Genomic DNA, 9,230 nt, shown 5'->3' with positions numbered 1-9,230 from the left:
AGGCGGATCCGAGGAGATATAAATATCCACTGACATTTATTGTGTTACAAGTGCCAAAAAAAATGGTGTAATCCTCCTTTACACCATGGTAACGAATCGCTTTGTGGTGGTTCCATCATGTACTATACGTATACTACCTTAACTAACCCGTTATGATACCTTGTTTGTTCGAAGTAATCTCAACATCAAGCAGAAAGAATTTCATTTAATTAATTGTATTTACTAACAAATGAAAGTGACACGCAGGACTATTATGATCTTTACTTTATTTTTCTGTTTTTATCGGTACAGTTTTGACCTTTTTATGCGTTCGACATTTGTTTTTGGTACAAAAATGGTCTATTTTTTTTTCGGAATTGGTAAATGAGAGAGCAATTTTTAATAATTACCCTTTCAACTGTTTGTAACCTCGTCCGCCGAAAAAGAAAACTAGGCCCCGTATCTAATTTTACATAGGCCTTAATATGCCGTGTTATCAACATGTAACAGCGTTTCGTTAATGAACTACAAATATTGTTATGCTTAGACCAGGGAGTTGCCTACTTGAACATTATACGCAACACATTTTACTCAGTACCGTTCACTTTATTCATCCATTGTGCACAACCTCCCGTCCGGAAACCCCCCCCCCCCCCTCCCTCCCCTGTCTATTTAAACCAACCCGCAGGTGGAAGATATGCAAATAAGTCATTTCGTACCATAAAAGAGTAAAGTCACATCACAACAATATACGTTTACTAATTCATACATAAATCCAATATTTGCTACTACAGTCTAACAACAACTATAGCAACTACGAAAAATTAAGAAGCGTGTCAAATTCAAAGACATTTAATAGTTATTCTTTCCATCGTAAAAGTACAAAGCGTGTTCAAATATGATTTTATTACCGATTATGATATTTTAAAAATAGTTCTAGCTGCGAATAGGAAAGACAGCGTTGTAAAAACAGTAATGGAACAATAGTTGTACAATACATGTCTGACGTTACGAACATCTGGGTCATATTTCCCATGCAAGTCTGGCTATTTTGTAGAGAGACAAAAAGATACAAAATATAGGGCTGTAACAAATTGTACAGACTGTTAATCGCCGTATTAGTATTGTTAATGTGTTTTCCTGGTTCAAGAGTTTACTCGTTCAAATCCGGTGTAAAACAATTTTTTAAAGGTTTGACGCAATTAATTTTTTTTTCCGTAAAATTCATTGTATTTTTGTCACGAATATGTTCTTAAGCGTGGTTTACACTAGGACGCAACGCAACGACGTATCGATGCAAAGTGCTGTATTGCGTAATCACAAGTGGGAATCGAAGACGCAATAGTGCTGCAAACATCACAGGTTTGATTTCACGGAGACGGGGGTAAACACATTTATTGGAAGGGAATTTTCTTACGTTGCGTCGTTTGCGTTACGTTACGTTGCTAGTGAGAACCACGCTTTAGAACATGTTTATGCTGGGTGCAGCTCGGCACGTTTTGTTAAACTTCCAATCTTGGTGCCCTGGTACATTATTATTTACGTTTAATACAGTATAAAGCTCTGTTAGACCAGTCGGATCTGGAGGCAGGTGTCACTTTTCTGCAGAATTTTCCAAACCAACTTTTTCTAGTGCATTTTTTGACGTAGATTACGAATCTGGTTGTTGATCGGACTAACGTGGGGGCTTTTTAAAGATATAAACGTTTAAAATCTTGATTTTTGAGAGCCGAAATTAATCAAAATAAAACAAATTTAGACAATAGAGGGCGCACTTTCTACATAATTATGAGTAAATTGGATTAAAAAAGACTTCGTTGCTGTTATTTTTATTCACGTAAATGTGAAAATAATTTATAAATCTGATCGGTTTTATATGCTGAAATTGTTTTAGTAATACACTGTGTAGTATAAAGTTAGTTAGAACTTTTCATTTTCGCGTTTTCAGTGATCAAAAATGATATTGTCTAGGCCCGAATATGAATGCTTCCAGCGTACGACGTATGTAAACAAAGGACGTTTAAACCGCGATGACCGCATATAAAGTTCGCTCAAGTGAATAGTGGGTAGGCTTTTACTAGCCTAGCGTATTGTGACCGTATACATGAAACATCTTTCTCTAGCTTATTTTGCATGCAGCGCTAGCTTTACATAAACATGTGTACTACTGTTTTTAAATTTTTCCCCCCGATTTTTAGGTGGTGTAAGGGCCTAGAACTTATATTATTATTACTGACAGGCTTCTAGAGTAGGCTACTACTATACTACTAGGCCTAGTACTGGTGTAGTAACTAGCTGGCATAATAATAGCGTAGGTGTAGATGTATTATGGTGTCGTGTGTGTAGTCTTACAGCTAAAACATTTATTTTTGTATACATAAATCTAATAAATGCTGTGTACTACTACCCGTATATTCAGCTGATTATAACAATACATTCAGCAACCCTATCAACCAACGATTTCTCACAGGTGACATCATTGTTCAGGTGGAAACATTGTGAAAATACTACAACGATATTGAATGTATTATTTATTACGAAAGCTGCATCTAGCATGAACATATTTCCTCTCTGACTGAGATCATGTTTTAAACAATAAAAGAAAATAAGGTTGCCCTAAAGAACTAGCTGTAGAAAATCACATAAAACAATGTTTCTCTGTCCCTGAACCAACATAATTCCAATAAACATGGCTATATCATACCAAATGTATTCTACAAAATAAACAGCCAGCATCATATAATAATTATGGTTTAAAATGTCAAAGACCAACTGATAAATGTGGAATTTGCGTGTTTGGTGGTTTGATTCCATAATAGTAATACTGTATTTTGATGATGAACTATTGCATTTTCTATGTATATGTACAGGCGCGTAGCCAGAGGGGTTTTTATGGTTCGGGCGAACCCCCATTCCCGACATGCCCAATACCTCACCCTCATCTCTGAAAATCCTCCAAATACGTGCCCCACACAGTACAAAAGGTTAATTTGAAAAATTCGTTCGTGAATAACTCGATACCTTCTTCACTGTATGAGCGTATGTCGAGCGATACGTGTCTGTAAATTTACGAGTTGCAAATGAATTGCCGATTTTCACCTGAAATCCCTGGATGTAACATGATATTGATGCGTGTATCGTACTCATAAAGTGAGCTGGGGCACGAACGATTCGTACAAAGGACACCGCCAGACAATAGCGTACGTACCTATATTGTTTAGATCACGGCAGTCAGCATGCATAAAGTATACCGTAAATCTTCTAATTGTAACCCTGGGTTATTATATTATTCTTTGATTGTTTTTTAGGGTGGGTTACTACTAGAAGGGGATTACTATTAGAGTAGTGGGTTACTATTACTTGAAAATAGTAACCCACCCCAACTATTCCGGTCAGCAGCTCATAGCAAAATAATAAAACAGTACGGATAAACACATTTGTTTGAACAGAACTAACTATCTAACTAACTTATAAACTCAAAAACACTCAATCCTTCCCCACACCCGAGATCAACATCCATTATCTCCTTATTACTATCAGAGTAGTGGGTTGTTATTATTATAGATTGACTATTGACTGGGTTACACTATTACTATTAAAAGGAGGGTTACTATTATTAGAGTGTGGGTTACTATTAGAAGATTGATTAATATTTAATTTCTTCAAATTGCTGTAAATAAATATAGGTAGAGCTATAATAAGCATTGAATTTGCCTTCTCACACAAAGTGCTTTTTTTGGGGATTCCCCTAGACGTACGTACGTTCACATTGAACTTGAACGCAAGTGAATGATCAAAGGTACGAATACGATCGTTTTGCTCATTGGTAGCATGCTGCATGAGAGTGTCTTTTCCGACTAATTAGAGGTGCTATTTATCATGAATGTTATGTGCGAGAGTATACCATTTCCGGCCATCTAGAGGTGTCATTTAACCAAATTTGCTTCGCCCCTCCAGATTTAGGATGGCTTTTAGGTAAGGGTGGAATTAAACGACATTAAACTCATTACAAACGTATCAGATTAACATAATTCGTTTTTGCTGTAGCATACGTCGATACACAGTACATAACGTAACCGTCAGTAAACTTCGCCTGGAAAGTAATACTACGACACATTTTGGTCCCTGGATGGAATATGATATCACGCGTTTGGACACAACGTTGAACGATTCGTACAAAGGGATACCGCCAGACAAGTGCGTACCTATTGTTTAATAGTTGGATAGCTGGCAATAATGAATGCATAATAGCCCTCCGACGTACTCGCGGTCAATGGAACGTCGCGGTTTTCTAGGCGCTGAGGCTACGAAGTGAACGCCAACGATTTTTACAGTATTCCCCGACTCGACAAAAAGTACCTGTGTTCCCAGATATGGATGGATAGAGCCCATGCGGATACACAGTTGATGATCTTAACCTGGATGTTTTACTATTTTCATGAGATTTAAAACATATTTTTTCTTAGAATATGCCAATTGCGCATTCTTTTGACATCATGCTTTACTAACTTATGACGTCATAGGTACGTTATATGGTAATTTAAATATTAATTGGAAAGTTTAATACCACATTTATATAGCGGCTATTCTGAATTTATACTAATTAACCTTTTTGATGTCTGACCGTATCATGTTCATTTCAACAGGAAAATGTTAGAAAATTGTTTTCCTGCGGTTTCTACATTTTTTTTAGCATAGGATAATGTCATTTAAGCAGTTATAACATAATATATGACGTCACAACTACCTTATGACGTCATAGTTACGTCATATGGTAATTTAAATATGCTAGTTTGAAAGTTTAATGTCACATTTATATTTACTCGTAATGCACTTAGGTGGTCTAAAACCAACCGTTGAGGAGATATGGGAACTTCAAATGGTAAATGGCGGCCATTTTGAATTTATGCCAATTAACCCACTTTCCGGTGTCCGATTTCGATAAATTTTGGATATGATGTTTATTTGGACTATATCAACTAGACAACACATTTCTGTTGCATTTAACATATCTAAACGATTTCCTCTTCATAAAATGACTTATTTGACCTAATTTGACCTTTGACCCTTCATATCTCAAAAACGCCCCCTTCCCGTCGCGATCAACATTCATATTCGTATTCTACAGCCAAAATTACCCCAGAAAAAGTACATGAAGTAAATTCTGCAAAAAGTGACACCTACACCTCAAATACGACTGGTCTATGTCTACACTATCAAACTAGTAACAAAAAACGTGTGACGTGCCCATTATGGTAGTGATATACCCAAATATGGTAGTGATATACCCAAATATGGTATTGATATGACATCATCATGTCCATATGGACACATCACATTTATTTAGTTTGATAGTGTAGACAGAGCTTTAGAGATTCCTGTTGTATTGCATTTAATATTCCACTGCCTATGACGTCAAGATATACGCACGCGCCCCCACCACCGGTTTTAGATCTTAGTATAGATTTCATGTAACTTATACGACGCGAGGATGTTTTCTATATTAATGTGTGCGTGCTTAGAAGCGGACGTAAGATATCAATAAATAATTATTTCAATTAAGACAAATTAATTATACAAGCAGCAACATGCTTTAATGTCAATTCAACTCAAGTGTAATATTGTATACAAAATAATTGACATATATATATATTATTTATCTCGGTATAAGCCTTTGCAATATTGTATATGTCGTACAGACAGGTGATGCACTAGGGTGGTACACTGATATAATAATTTCTTTATCGTATTCAAACGGGATGATATCGGTATAATTCGCAAACAATTGGACCATTTTGTCCTTAATCCTAATGGATGGAACCGTATTAGTAGGCTTACAGTGTTAAGACCCTTGCTTTTGGACACTAATAAAGTCACAAGGGATACGGTACTCATTATTAGAGAAATTCATCCTAATACGGTGACTCTCCTATATTAAGCTTGGTTTCCACTAGGACGCAACGTAAGGACGTAGACGCAACGCAAGGGAGTTGACCAATGACAAGCGACAGTTCGAATAATCCATTGCTTGTGATTGGGCAAATTATTTACGTTGCGTTACGTCGTTATGTTGCGTCTGTAATGGGAACTACGCATTAAGAATCACGGGGAGTATAGGTTGAAATTACCGTATTTATTCGAATAATTTAATTGAGTATACTTGTTGCCATGTTGCACCCAAAAGAATAAACTCCTCCCTTGAATAAAGTCTAGCCCTTGTACTCTCTGGGCGTTTATTCGAATAAATACGGTACGTCATGAAGTGGGGAGAGATGTCGTTTATGGAGTGGAAATACGTCAAATACAGCAATAAGATCATATCAAATATAAAATATAATATAAATATATTGTCATAATTGTGTCGTATATAATGACATGTTGATGTAGGCCTAAACACGTTTATGATTGTTCATTGTCTTGTCTGTAGATGGTAAAAACAAATTTATTAGATTTAACGTTGATAATGTAGTGTTAAAGTAGGACTATTTTATTTAGAAAAGGTTTATAAAAACCGAATGAAATCGGTAGGTGAAGGGTTCACACAATTTTGTTTTCGAATTATTAGAAGTAAATCACATAAAAGTGCAATAAAATAAAGTAAGATCGAGTGAATACTTGATAACTGTCAATTAAAATAGAAAACTGTTTTTAATTAAGAGAATAAACTTGATTGACGTAGATTAATTTGTTTGTGTTATTTAAATTGTACTGTGCTAACAATGCCCGGTATTCACCGGAACTGGATTATATTGTAACTAGTCTGGGTTCCAGGCGGAGTTTTGACTTAATATTAGTTAAAAAAGATCAATAGTTTGGCACATATGGCGTTTCATACGTATACTAGTTGAGCTAGAAACGTCGACTCCACTAAATAAAACAAAACAATCATTATATTAATTAATAGAATAATCTTCATTGGGTGTTAAAAATATAACTACATTACAGTTATGTACAATTGCAGTACTAGGCCTACTAAGGCAACACACTACTTCAGGTTCGTTTCACGAGGAGTTAAATCACAAACTGCTCAAGACTAGTTTGTCGATTGTTGAAATCTGATGGACATTTTTGGGCTATTTACATTGTTTTGACGTACGACTCTCAACAGTTGAAATTTTACTATGATATTTTAGTATCATATCTGTTATGGTACTCAAGTTTACCCTATAAACACCAACGTCATTTCAAGACTGCACCCTTAATAATACAATTATTTAGTATTTAGTTGTCATGGTGATACGCTCGCGTCCTTGTTAACCATCGCAGAGGAGGTGGTAGATTTCCTAAATTACTTTTTTCTTTCTAGACTAGTAGGTCTTTCGAATTATGATTAACCTAATTCTATATAAAATATATTAGTTTATGTAAACAGGGCATAGTAAGTTAGTCCCAATTAAGTTGTATATAGTTTTACTGGTAATAAAGCATTGGTGATTTGACCCCCCTGATTTGGTCCTTGTTGGGTGATCAAGGTGGCGCTCCGGGACTTGTGATTTACACGCCAGTCAGGTACAAACTGTTATTCTTGGAAGAAAATTGTTTAAACTCTTATCAATACATTAGTTACATTGATCTGTAAATCGGTCACCAGTCACTATATAACATTCAATGATGTGCATATTATTCATTGTCTTTATACTAATGACATATTCATCTTCATCATTTCAGTCATGATATATTATATCGTATTATTATCATCATTGTGCTCATCATTTACATAATCGCCGTTTTCATAATTGTTATTTTCATCATCGTCTCGTTGTCGTCATTAGCCGGTTGTTTTTTTTTCGGGACGATAACCGAAGAAAACGGTAATTTAACGTAACCTGAATGCTCGTATAACGTGGAAGGACACGTTCCGGTCGTCACGATCTGTTATATTACCGCCAACTGCCGCGAAACAAATAATAATAATTAAAATAAAATATAATCATAGTCGTCGTCATTATGTATAATATCATCGTTGACATTTCTATCATACGTTGTAATAATCTTCGAAGTATCATTTATATCTTACATCATTTCGTCATCATCATCATCGTCTTATCATTTCCATTGGCGTCATCGTCATCATTTCCATCTCTGTTGACGTCATGATTATCTCATCATTGTCGTCGCCTCCGCCAACATATTAGGGACTTTAAGAAACAGCCACGGGACATCCGTCGACCTCCCCTCTCACCGTCCTGTTTCGTAAAGTCCCTATTCATCACCGTCGTTAACAATCTCTATTATCATGTGTGTATCATCACGTCATCGTTCTATCCCGTCCAATGTCAACATGCTCATTGCTATAGATTGTCATTATCGTTAACCTGGCAAAGAGTGAAATTACACTTTTCCCTGCATTAACTATCCTCAACAACAAATGGCAATATTGATTAATGAAACTTAGCAGAAGAATTATGCAAAATTATGATTTCGTTCCGTTAACACAATATTCTAACCTCGTATTATTCTCATTTTGTCCGGTTGAGAAGAAAATTACAAGTAAGAGAAAAATATTTTTAAAAGAAAAAAAGTAGAATAATTTGACAAGTATTTATGTTTTAAATAATAAAAATGTGTTTACGTGATTTCGATATGTGTAATATTGAACCATCCTAGTTTTAACGACAATTGTTATACATTAGACCATGAAACAATTTATATCCGTTATTTCAAGAGATTATAACAAAATGTTAAACACAAAACCGGTAGCGACTTCTTTTGTAGTCGTCTAATACAAGTGTCAAATCCTGGATTGTAATATGTATCGCTAACGAAAACTTCAAAACCGATGAACGCTATCTGAACTTACACGCAGCATTATTGTCTAATGTATCTAACGTTCGTTATTAATTATGATCCATTTTATTAAGGAATCAGCTGAAAGTAGATCAACTCGAAGGTCGCTTAGAGTTTAGTAACAAAATGATTGAATGGAAGCTTTAAACTCAGTATGTCTCGCCTATGTGACCATAAACTATGAAATTACAACCAAATTACGGGTTACAACCAAAAAACTAAGCCTAGTTTATTGAATGGAAGTTTCAAACAGACTAGTTTCGCCTGTGAGAATAAGCTATACTCAACATTACAGGTTACGATCAAATAGGCCTAGTATATTTGAAAAACTAGAAACATTATTCTCAAATAGCTTGTATAATTATTACAAAAGTCTTCCTAAATTTAACCGTTAGCTTGAAATACATACTCCACAGTACAGTAGTTACAAACAATTACAATCAACTTGTTATAATAACTATAGA

The sequence above is a fragment of the Antedon mediterranea genome, chromosome 7, assembly GCF_964355755.1.
Source record: "Antedon mediterranea chromosome 7, ecAntMedi1.1, whole genome shotgun sequence".
Lineage (NCBI taxonomy): Eukaryota > Metazoa > Echinodermata > Crinoidea > Comatulida > Antedonidae > Antedon > Antedon mediterranea.
Note: the sequence above shows the minus strand (reverse complement) of the source record.